The sequence below is a fragment of the Barbus barbus genome (genome assembly GCF_936440315.1).
Source record: "Barbus barbus genome assembly, chromosome: 15".
Classification (NCBI taxonomy): Eukaryota; Metazoa; Chordata; class Actinopteri; order Cypriniformes; family Cyprinidae; genus Barbus; species Barbus barbus.
This window is the reverse complement of record NC_136743.1, coordinates 24673914-24687198: the sequence shown is the minus strand read 5'-3', so window position 1 is coordinate 24687198 and position 13285 is coordinate 24673914. Positions and strand designations below refer to the sequence as shown.

General features: G+C 38.5%; 1 pseudogene across 1 annotated transcript; it reads left to right on the top strand.

Annotated features, from left to right (window-relative positions):
* Positions 1 to 3487: 3487 nt before the first annotated feature.
* On the top strand, positions 3488 to 13219 carry LOC306881638 (dual specificity phosphatase 28-like; annotated as a pseudogene). Its single transcript has 2 exons — positions 3488 to 3842; positions 9333 to 13219. The product of its transcript is annotated as a dual specificity phosphatase 28-like (transcript).
* The last annotated feature ends 66 nt before the right edge of the window (positions 13220 to 13285 follow it).

The window sequence follows — 13285 nt, the reverse complement described above, 5'->3', positions numbered from 1 at the left end:
ATGAGATCTAACTTCCTGCAGAGTTCAGTGTCAGTCCTGCTCCAACAAACCTGCCTGTAACTATCTATTGTTCCTGACTCTTAATTAGATTATGTTTGGAGCTGAACTTTTAGTGAGATCTCCAGAAGCAAGACTGGGCATACACTGTGACCCATCCATGTTCCAAACTGCTACAGCGCAAAGACTCCATATTAAGTGTTCTGAAAGTGTGTGACTTAATTTTAGCTGTGCTGATAGAGTAGGAGGTACCTTGCATGCAAAGGCCATTATTTTGATCTATATATTTAAATTGATGTTTCTATAAGCCTCAAAAATTGGAGAAATAATGTACTGTCTTTAAGAACTTTGTTGAATTTGGATGTATGCAACTTCAAACTGCCACAGTACACAGACTTCTCATTATAGTCCTCTAAATGTAATAATGTCCCATGTCTCAAAAACGCTGTATTAAAATGGTTTCATATGAGGTGTGCATAAAATATTTGATGTCCCATATAAGAACTGATAGTCCATTTCTTCTTATTAGAAATGGAGTGTTTTCGGGACTCTGAAATTAAACAATAGCACATTACACTGCAGTAAAACGCTGCAGTAAAAAGGTTTAATTTGAGGTATGTAGATAGCATGAGACGTCTTATATATGAAATTATAATGTTTTTCTTAAACTTATTAGAAGCCCTCTGAAGTAGAATAATGCAACATTTCTTCAAAACGGTGTAGTAAAAATTATTAATATGAGGTGTGCATATAGTATAGGTCGTCTTGTAAAAGACTTGACTATTGTTTTTTTCTACTTATAAGAAATGGTGTCTGTATAACCCTCTAAATCGAATAATGCCCCATATCTCGAAAACGCTGCAGTAAATTGGTTTCATATCAGATGTGCATATAAGAACTGCCCGTTCATTTCCTGTAGTTATTAGAAATGGTGTCTTTACAGTCCTCAAAATGTAATAATGTCCTATATCGCAAAAATGCTGCAGTAAAATGGTTTCACATGAGGTGTGCATATAGTATGGGACGTCCTCTATAAGAACTGACCATTCATTTCTTGTACTTATTAGAAATTAGGTCTTTATAGCTCTCTAAAATGTATTGATGTCCCATATCTCAAAAATGCTTCATTAAAATAGTTTCATATGAGGTATATAGTATGGGACGTCCCATATAAGAACTGACCGTTCATTTCTTGTACTTATTAGAAATGGTGTCTTTATACCCCTCTAAATTGAATAATGTCCCATATCTCAAAAATTCTGCAGTAAAATGGTTTCATATGAGGTGTGCATATAGTATGGGACGTCCTATATAAGAACTGACCATTCATTTCCTGTAGTTATTAAAAATGAGGTCTTCATATCCCTCTAAATTGTAATAATGTTCCATTTCTTGAAAACGCTGCAGTAAATTGGTTTCATATCAGATGTGCATATAAGAACTGCCCGTTCATTTCCTGTAGTTATTATAAATGGTATCTTTATAGTCCTCAAAATGTAATAATGTCCCATATCTCAAAGAATGCTGCAGTAAAATGGTTTCATATGAGGTGTGCATATAGTATGGGACGTCCTATATAAGAACTGACCATTCATTTCATCTACTTATTAGAAACGGGGTCGTAATACCTCTCTAAATCGATTAATGTCCCATATCTCCTTTTCTACGAATCTTGCAATGACATATAGGTAGAAGAATATAGTAGGCCTAATACAGATACAAAGACAGCAATAAATAAAACGAATATTAAGGAGATGTGCATAAAACAAACAGAAAAATAACGAAAAATGTCGTTATATCTCAATTCTGGGCATCTAGAATGAAAAGCGTTCAGAATGCGCATTCCCTCTGTGTTGGTCCTGCAATTACAGTATAGTAATACGTGCGTGTTGATAATTTCAGTCGCGGCTGGCTTGATCGTGTTTTCCTGAACTGCGGCTGGCTTGACCGCGGTACTTTGAGTTCTCCCTCTTCGAGACATTTTTTCCTGGATCTTATATAAGCACCCCTAGCCTTTGATAAATACAATTCATCCAATTTCATTTGCAAATCTGCAGGTTCAGATTTTTCCTCCAGAGACATGCAATCAAAATTATTAGACTGAGATCATTTCATGATTAGGTTGTCTTCAAGAATCCTTCTTTTTTTGGCTAAAAGTGCTCCAACTTTTCTTAAATAAACACCTGTCTCAAACTTAAAAAGCTCTCAATTGGTACCAAAATATTTTTTAATTGTGGCTGCTTTCCAATAGCTATCAATTAATTCTTTAATTTTATCCTTTACATCTGGTAAATCTAACAGTGAACTGTTAAGTTTCCACAAAGAAGCTCTGCATTGGCTTGTTACATAATCGACCATTAAAGGGGTAAGAATCGGTCAACGGGGTACATTGAATGCCGACATTCAGATCAAAATTTGACATACATTTAGATATGAGCCAATAATCAATATGAGATTGTCTTGATCATTTGTGAGCAGTATTGGATTTGAAGATGTTAGAAACACACATCATTGTTGTCATGTAGTTAATTTGGCCAATCGTGAAACAGCTGTGTCGTCATCAGCGCTCCTGTAGTCACTCTGGTGAAACTGCGGCAGCTGAGTCAGCTGGTCTCGAAATGCTCTCGCGGTACTTTGATGCCACACATGACAGTGACGTCGGTGCCGGTTCAAGACGGACAAATCTTCTAACCAGCATGCACTGCTTCAAGTCAGCCGCCTTTTCGGTCTGTATGGCGCTGCATGAAGTCGAACACACCTTTTGGCTGCGTCACTGACACGCCCACAACTCGTGAACTCAGGGCTTAAAGAAATTTTCAAGTTTCCCACTCATAATAACGACTTTGTGGTGGCATTCATGTGCGTTCAACTCTTAAATACGATGTATCCGACATGAGTTGAATGCACCAGTAGCTCTCAGAAAACTCCCAGTTCACAAGTTGTAATTACGAGTTCTACGAGGACGTGAACGCTTTTTGCAAGTTGGAACCGCGTAATTACGGGAATTCTGATATGGCCTGAACGCACCTTAAGCATATCCGCGCAGTTAAACTTGGTGTTGGAGCATGCCCAGTGAACAATTTCAATACTTTACTGTACATTCAGGTTGCTGCACAAAAGTGTTGTTCCCTTTATTGTTTTACCTATGTGTGTGTTTGTTCTAAACAAATAATGTTCTCTCCTCTCTTATTTAATCAACAGCTCACAAGACTTTTCTGTGTAAGGGCATTAAGACGAGGTTGAAACATCTGACCATTCTACTTGCTGATGCAGTATATATAATAATTTAGTATCTGATCTACTGTATGCATCTACCTCTTTTGTAATAACATTAGTATCTTCAGAACTTGAATGAAATGACTACATATATTAAATTAAACATTAAGCTATTTCCCACTGTGAATGCAGGACCCAGTGGACCTGTGATTATAATGATTATTCAATACTTAAGATGTTCCTACATATAGTCAAATATATGCAATAGTTAGAGATGCTGCAGGTATGCACAGTTACAGACTGTCTGCTGAGCAGTAATGCCCGGTCAGCCTGTAGCAATGAACTTATCCAGAAGAAGGAGTTCACTCTTTGTATTAATGTTTCCAAGCAGCAACCCTTTCCCTCTATGCGGGTAAGCACTTTGCGTGTACCTGTATATGATGACCCTCAAGAAGACCTCTACAAGTATTTTGACCGTTGTGCTGATGCCATAGCCAGTGAGGCAGAACGGGGAGGCCGCACTGTTGTGTACTGCAAGAATGGACACAGTCGCTCAGCTACTATTTAACTATCTACTATTAGCCTATTTAATGAAGCACCAGGGTCTCACCTTGACAGATGCCTTCCAGGTAGGAATAGTGTTTGTCAAATTGAAGTCTGATATGAAACAGTTCTAGTAAGGACACATGCAGCTTATGCGTAAGTTCTTTTTAAATTAAAGTTTATTTTTTAAAATAGGTATTTGAAACTTTATATGTCCAGTCATTAATTATTTTTCTTGGTTGCTGATATTTTATTGGTTTATATTATAATAAGGAAAAGCAGAAATATAGGCAGCAAGGTAAAACTAAACAAAACAAAACTATAATATATAATGAATATAAAATGCACAAAATAAAGGCAGCCACAAGACATCAAAATATACATCACTCATATTCTAATCATTATTGAATGCAGCCTAATTGATAGTGAAAAGCCACAGCATTCTAGATTTGTATGCCATAATTTAATGTTGTTTACTACTTCTGTAGTTCCTATTTCTCTTCTGTGATTCTTATTTGTTCTATCAGGTAGGCAAGGCAAGGCAAGTTTATTTATATAGCACATTTCATACACAGTGGTAATTCAAAGTGCTTTACATAAAAGAAAATGAAATAGACATGAAAAATCAATAAAAACATGGAAATAAAAATAATAAAAACAAGGAATTTTAAAATGATATAGAAATTGATTTAAAATAAATTTAAAGAAAATGATTATACATCAAATGTATTGCAGTCAGTTCGGACATATAGCACAGTGCTCATTCAACAAATGCACAGTTAAACAGATGAGTTTTGAGTCTTGATTTAAATGTGGCTAATGTTTTAGCACATCTGATCTCTTCTGGAAGCTGGTTCCAACTGCGGGCAGCATAATAGCTAAAAGCAGACTCCCCTTGTTTTGTGTGAACCCTTGGTATTTCTAACTGACTAGATCCTAATGATCTGAGTGGTCTGTTCGGTTTATATTCAGTGAGCATATCAGCAATATATTTAGGTCCTGGGCCATTGAGTGACTTATAAACAAGTAAAAGTACTTTAAAATCAATCCTAAATGTAACTGGAAGCCAGTGTAATGACCTGAGGACTGGTGTGATATGCTCAGATTTTCTGGTTCTAGTCAGAATCCTGGCAGCAGCGTTCTGGATGAGCTGCAGTTGTCTAATGGTCTTCTTGGGAAGGCCGGTGAGGAGACCATTACAGTAATCCACCCTGCTGGTGATAAAGGCATGAACAAGTTTCTCCAAGTCTTGACTGGAAACAAAACATCTAATTCTTGCAATGTTTTTGAGATGATAGTATGCTGATTTAGTTACTGCTTTGACATGACTACTGAAACTAAGGTCTGTCTCCAGAATCACCCCAAGATTTCTGACTTGATTTTTAGTTGTTTGACCCCTAGAGTCAAGGTATGCATTCACCTTGAGAACTTCATCTTTGTTTCCAAATGCAATGACTTCAGTTTTCTCCTTGTTTAACTGAAGAAAGTTCTGGCACATCCAACTGTTAATTTAATCAATGCATTGGCAGAGGGAGTCAATGGGGCTGTAGTAATTTGGAGATAAGGCTAGGTAAATCTGGGTATCATCAGCATAGCAGTGATAGGCAATTTGGTTCTTCCTCATTATCTGACTTAGTGGGAGCATATACAGGCTAAACAAGAGCGGTGCAAGAATTGAGCCTTGTGGGACTCCACATGTCATGGCCGTCCACTTAGACTAATGCTCTCCTATACTCACCTAATAACCTCTCCCTTCTAAGTATGACCTGAACCATTTGAGTGCCATCCCAGAAAGCCCGACCCAGTTTTCCAGTCTCTCTAGAAGTATGTTATGATCGACAGTGTCAAACGCAGCACTAAGATCCTAGTAGTACCAGCACTGATATTTTGCCAGAATCAGAATTGAAGCGGATATAATTTATTATATTAATGAGTGCTGTCTCTGTGCTGTGATGTGCTCGGAAACCAGATTGAAAATTGTCCAGGTATCCATTTGAGTTTAAGTAGTTGTTCAGCTGATTAAAAACCACCTTTTCAATAATCTTACCTATGAAAGGAAGATTTGATATGAGTCTATAGTTGCTCAACATGGTGTTATCAAGATTGCGCTTTTTCAGAAAGGGCTTAACAACTGCAGTTTTAAGGGAGTTTGGAAAAGTCCCAGAAAGAAGTGAGGCGTTCACCACTTCTAAGAGATCAGCTTCTAAACAGTTAAGCACATTTTTGAAAAAGTTTGTGTGAAGTGTGTCAAGATAGCAGGTTGAAGATTTAAGGGGCTGTACTATTTCTTCCAAAATTTTATCATCAATTTTTTTAAAAACACACAGTCACTTCTTTTTGAAATTGCGGTCGAATCTGTGTGACCTCCTTTCTGATATTATTGATCTTCTCAGAAAAGAAGGAAGCAAACTCATTGCATTTGCTGTCGGAGAGCATTTCACTGGGAATCTGACTTGGGGGGTTTGTCAGTCTCTCAACAGTCGCAAAAAGAGTGCGAGTGTTGTTTAAGTTACTGTTTATAAGGTTTGAAAAGAAAGTCTGTCTTTCTGTGGCTAGTTCCACATTGAAAGCATGAAGGCTGTCTTTATAGATGCTATAGTGAATTTCGAGTTTTGTCTTCCGCCACATCTGCTCAGCTTTTCTGCATTGTCTTTTCATGCTCTGAACTGCTGTTGATTTTCTCCAAATTGATTTCTGTTTCCCCGTCTTCTTGCTGACCTTTATCGGAGCAATATCATCAATAACATTTTTAACTTTTGAGTTAAATGACTCCAGGAGAAGATCAACAGGGTCTGCAGAAATGCTTGGTGTTAATGATATTGCCTTCATAAATAGCGCACTAGTGTTCTCGTTAATGCATCTCTTTCTGATAGAGACAGATCTAGATTCAGTGGTGACTGAGATCAATATATCAAAGAAAATACAGAAGTGATCAGATAGTGCAAAATCCTTAATTACAATGGATGAGATGTTTAGACCTCTACTGATGAGTAAATCTAGGGTGTGTCCACGATTGTGTGTGGGTCCGTGCACATGCTGACTCAGGTCAAAAGTGTTTAAAACTGTTATAATTTCTTTTGTGGTTTTGATTTCTGCATTATCTATGTGAATATTAAAATCCCCTGCAATAGCAAAACAGTCAAACTCTGAGGAAATCATTGATAACAGTTCAGTGAAATCATCAACAAAGGCTGGAGAATATTTTGGAGGCCTGTAAATAATGATAAACAGGGTGCGTGGAGCACCTTTCAGCACAATACCTAGGTATTCAAAAGACAAATACTTACCAAATGACATTTGCTTGCACTGATAAACATCTTTAAACAGAGCAGCTACATCTCCACCTCTCCTAACAGTCCTGCAGACACTTATAAAATTAAAGTTAGGAGGGGCTGTTTTATTGAGGACTGTTGCACTGCAGCTGTCTTCTAACCATGTTTCATTTAGAAACATAAAATCCAGGTTGTTTGTGGTTATTAAATCGTTGATCAGAAATTATTTATTTTTAAGTGAGCGAATGTTTAAAAATGCTAACTTGATGGAATTACATTTTGTCTCTACAGCAATCTTAGATTGATGCATTATAGGCCGCAGGTTAGATGGGTCAGCCGTACGGCTTGAGAAGGCCTTAGACTTTCTATCGCGTGATAAAACAGAAATAGAGGAGGCTACAGGCACACTGGGTTCCCACTTTTTCTGTAAACATTTGTGAATGTTGTGGCTAATATAGCGGGGACCCAACACATATCACTGAGAGCTGTTATCAGTTGTTTTTGGTTCACCTACACCAGATGGAGAGGGGTTTGGGCCCTGGCGTTGTGGCAGCGGCCGGAGAGCTCTCGCAGGAGGAGGGGCACCTGCAGCTGGGCCTGCAGTCTTTGGAGGTTGTGGGGCCTGCCGTTTTTTAGTTGATATCTGGGGGCTTGCAGCGAAAGAGTGGGAGAGTTTGGTCCCAGCATACACCAGTTCCTCCATTTTCTGTGAGAAGCTTAGAAGTGGAGATGCTGGGGAGAGGGATAGTGTATCTGGTGAGCAGGGCTCTGGCTCTGGTGTTTCCGGTGGCTGTGAGATGTTGTCCTGGCTGTTTTCCAGAAAGTCGTCCTTGGGTGCTGAGTCTTGGAGCTGTTGTAATACATCACAGTCTGCATGTGATGAGCTCTGTGGGCAGGGCTCAGCTGGGATGTCCATGAGCAGTGCTTGTTGTGGCTGCGTGGTGTTATCAGTATCCTTGTGGGATGTGTCAACCACATGTTGACTCAAAAGCTGACATGAAGTCCTGTGGTCACTCATATTCTGTCCAGGTGTTTGTGTGCGATTCAGGCCGAGTAGATTGGCACACACCGCTGAAGGATGACGGAGGGAGAAATAGATATTGTCTTTTAGCACTCTTGCACCGAGTCTGTTTGGGTGGAGGCCATCCAGTTTAAACAGTTGTCTGTGGCCCCAGAAAAGATTGAAGTTGTCGATGAAGTTGACTCCTTTTATACTGCAGGTTCTTTGTAGCCATGTATTTAGCCCAAGCAACCGTGAAAACATGTTAGTTCCCCTTCCACTGAACTTCAAGACTTTGAAGAGTTTCAAAGAGTTCACTGAAATCCTTCTTAAGGAGTTCTGACTGCTCCTTCCGAATATCATTCTTCCCCACATGGATGATGACTCGATTTGCAGTCTTGTGCTTCATCAGAATGTTCCAAAGTTCTTTGTTCACATCAGAGACGGTTGCTTGAGGAAAGCAGTATGTAGTAGTAGTCCTGCTGCTGATGTTTCTGATAATAGCGTCACCCACTATCAGAGTCCTGGGCTCGGCTGCGCTCTGAGCTGAAAGCCGCTGTCTGCTCGACCTTGAGCGCCTGTTAGTAGCGATGTTAGCTGCTGGCTGATTCGATCCGTGTTTAGTCACATTTGCGGATTCCTCACCCACATTCATTAATGCTTCAGATCTGTTCTCAAGATGTATAGGGGGTGGTAGGATACCAGTGTTTACAAGTCTTGTCATAGCCGTATCTGGGGTAGAGGATGCTACGGCAGCAATACGAGATACTCGTGATAATCTGATGTCTCGATTGCCATTGGGTCTCGCTCCCTGTTTGTGCCATCGATTTGTCTGTCGATCTGTTTCGGCTTTTTCCTCTACACTTTGTATAAACTGTTGAGATTCACTAGATTCACAGGACTCACCGGCTGTATGCTGAGGGGCTCCGTGATGACCATCTGCTGTGTGTTCCACCTGTTTTGGAAGTCCAGCAGAACTTTGTAACTTTGTTTCAAGAACCACAATCCTTTGTAGAAGTTTGTGGCAGTTTCTGCAGCAAGTAGATTCCACGAGAGGCATTTTCTCTCGTCTGTTTGAATGTAGACAGCCGTGTTTTTCCGTCTCTGGAATGTAAACTGCTGGGAAAGAGTCTTAATTTTCCCCAAAAAATGTGTTGTCTGAGCACTGTGCTCATCTGCTGAAGTTAAAATCTTAGAGAGATCTGAGAAAAGTGCAAAAATAGGGAGCAAAGCGCAGAGCAAGAGCGTCCGAACAGTAGCAAAGCCAGAAGCGTGTCCGGCTAGTAAAAAGTAAAAGGTAGTAGGTAGTAAAAAGTGCCCGATCAGTAGTTGAGCCTAACCCTGGATTCTGGACTCAGCTGGAGCGATATGAACAGGAGGTTGGCCAGCTACAGATCTAACCTCTCTCCACTTCAACTTCATACCAACATTTTCTGATATGACATTCTCAATCTTCAGGGCTTTATAATAGCTAAGGCTTTAGTCATGTTGCTCTTCAAGCTTGCTGCAAATTATGAATACCTTATAATAACAATAATATGTGCCTTAAATGCATAGGCGTAATTTACGGGTGGGACATGTCCCCACCACTTTTTACCAGGCTCGATATTGTCCCCACCACTTTTAAAAAGTAACTGAAAAATAGATTGCGTAAGGTATATATTAAAGGAAAAGCACCATCTACAAATCGTCACTCTTCATAATCTAATTCATTCATTTAACACATTTTTCCGCCGGTCAGACGCTTTTCAACGTCCTCAAAGATGAATATTAAGTCTCGTTGTGAAACTATCGCGAGATACGCGATATGCGTCATGGGATATGTAGTTTCCTTTCCCTATAATTAGTCTACAGATCCTGTACCTTTCTTTTTACGATGTTCGTATCGTTTGGATACTGTTTCAAGGTTGAAATATTTTATTTGAGATTTTTGAGAAGATTAATTGGACAATATCTCTGGTCCACAAGTCAAATCATCACTCACTGTAGTCATCAAGTGATCAAGTGATGACTAGAAGGTGGACGACGGTTCTTCTTCAACCACGCAGCGAGGTGAGTTCACTTGAGGCATTGTTAAAAAGTCACGGTTATTATTACAAGTCATGATTAAGTGTTATAGGAAAAATTAAGTTATGTAAGAAGTAAATAATTCATTTTGGGATCTAAATGTTTACATTTGCAATCATAAGCAATATATTGGCATTTGTCCATCATTGAAGGCTGAATAATAGTTAAAGCACTTTTAGGCAACAGGACAATTCTATGTTATGACTGGGATTTTCACAATTAAAATAAAAAGTATACAAGTCTTTAGTTCATAGTCCTTTAATTCAGTTTTGTATTAAATCACAGCGCGCTCCAGTGGCCGCCAGAAAACATGATTAGCGACAATGTCTATATTCACGTAAGTTAAATATAATATGTTTTCGTGTTAAGCAAAGTAACTTACTGTGCGTGGCTGCTTCACTAAAAAGCTTCTTATATCACTTCCACACTTTCTTTTGGACATTTTGTTGATGTTTTAACATTTATGCTATAGGTAGCAACATTTACCGTTAACTAGCCTTTACATGTGGGGTGGGGGAGGAAAAAAAAGATTTGTTAAAAGAATTTCATTTATTTAATTATTTAATTAATAAAGGTAGTTTAACCATTTTAAACACAAATAAACTCGCACTCATGTTTTACACAAGGTTTTGCGTAGTTCAGGATTGGTTAAATTATTTGATTGGATGAGGAAAATTTTGTGGACTTGTCTTGACTCTTGACGTAATGTTGATTAGAAAATATGCAAGTAATTCAAAGTAGAATGAATCGTAATACACACACACACACACAATTGTGTAATTAATGAATACGCTGCAGCTGAGCTGACCATGAAATGGCAAGTTCACCATATTTATCTTGCGTATTTTGATTGATATTAGCTACCCTGGATGTGTTGTGATAAGCAAAACGTAACATTCACATTGTGAATGTTACGTTTTGCTTATTCGGATGTTTATAGACATATTTGTGAATGTGATGTATGAATGAATGAATGAATGAATGAATGATGCATTTATATAGCGCTTTATTGTGTATTGCTGTACACCCAAAGCACTTTACAATCAAGTGGGGGGGGGGTCTCTCCTCAACCACCACCAGTGTGCAGCATCCACTTGGATGATGCGACGGCAGCCACAGCACAACGGCGCCAGTGCGCTCACCACACACCAGCTACAGGCGGAGAGGAGAGAGAGTCAATGAGCCAATCAAGTCTAAGGGGATTATTAGGAGGCCATGATATACAAAGGCCAGTAGAGGGAATTGGGCCAGGACACCGGGGTTACACCCCTACTCTTTACGAGAAGTGCCATAGGATTTTTAATGACCACAGAGAGTCAGGACCTCGGTTTAACGTCGGTTTAACGTCTCATCCGAAAGACGAAAGATGTATGTGTACATCAAAGTGAAAATTAAGTGCATTTCCAACTCTGAACTCAGTCCCCAAGTAAATTCGGTTATTAAATAAACAAATAGCAAAACGAGTTGTGCGGTGTCCCCACCACTTTTCAAAGCAAAGTTACGCCGCTGCTAAATAAAAAAAATATTTTATAATAAACTTAAAAATAAAATGCACACACACACACACACACACATATATATATATATATTTATATATGATTTTTTTTTTTTACATTTTCAAATTTAAAATCAGCAAGCTTTTACTTTCATGGGTTGCCGACAAGTATGCGTTGCCGCATCAGTGAATGAAATGTCATAGTTTTGCGCTTTTCTTTGAAAACAGCAGCGGATAGCCTATGGATTACTTTCAGTTAGAAAGAAATTGTATACAGTACAGTTTGTCGATCTAAATATTATTTATATTTACCATTTATATAAATATTATTTATATTAACCATTTAGCCTACATACGTGTTTACAAATTATAGGCTATATAAGAAATATAATCATAATAGGCCTATATGTAGAAATATAATCATCATATGTACCACCCTACATTTTGACTGATTTTAGGTTGTTAAAGCAGGATTAGGGCTCCTAAAAAAGCCTTTTCTGCTAAATTTTTTTTTAAAATCTTTTTTTCAGAGGCATCCCTCTAACAAACCTAGAAAACCTCCAAATTGCTAGAAGCATCACAGTAATACATTACCCTCCTAAATATTTGTTATCTCAGTAGAATTTTATTTAATTTAGGCTGCATAAAAAGAAAAGATAAATACTTAAATATTTTATATAAATGCAGCACAAAAAAAACAAAGCAGTTCTTCCACTTTACCCTTCCACAGAGAGGGTGTTCATCAAAGTGTAATTGTATGCTTTTGTATAAAAGAGTCCATTTAAAATTTAGTTTGTATCTCTTTATTTCCTTTTTCTATAAAGTATTCATTTACTCAGTATAATATTGTTTTGAATGTGAATTATATTAGATCTGTAATTGTCCATTCTCAGGAATGTCCCATGGCATGTTTTCTGATGCAGTTGTATGCTTTGCTGTATTTCGCCACTGTGAGGTTAACAACTATAAATGCATAAAGGTCATCCCAAAATTTCTTAAATTGTTTAACAAATCTAATGGCGCTTTTCCACTGCATGGTACGGCACGGTATGGTTCACTTTTGGGGGGTTTTCCACTGGGTACGGTGCTTGCACTTTTCCACTGCATGGTACAACTCGGCTCGGCACGGTTCAGAACGGCAAGGCTCAGTTCGGCTCGGTTTGTGTTTCCACTACAGTTTAGTATCGCTTTAGAGTGGGTGGGATTATTCACGTATGGTTATAGTTGCGCCGCCTCTACAGACCGCTAGATTTAAATCAACACAGCCAGCGAAGGATCGAACGCAACTGTTTTGAATGAGCGCACCTTTTTTAAATAACCAAAAACTGTCTGTTTTGTTGTCTGTTCAGGAAGTACGAGAGCGTGATGGAGCGACGCGGAATGAAAAAGTTTTTCAGAAGTTACGGCAGTAGAGGCAGGGCAACTATAACGACACTCTAAGGCGGTACTAAACTGCAGTGGAAATGCACACCGACCCGAACCAAGCCATGCCGAGTTGTACCACGCAGTGGAAAAGCACCATAACATGTCTTTGTTGAATGCTGTACATTGTATTAGAACTGTATTTTAGCATGTCTTAAATTACATTATATGTTAAGTCTTGTCTTACAGTATTTATTATTCTTTCATGTTACCCAATAGAGGAATCAAATAACGGGACTGTGTGTGTGTTCATTTTATAGCCTCATTAAAACA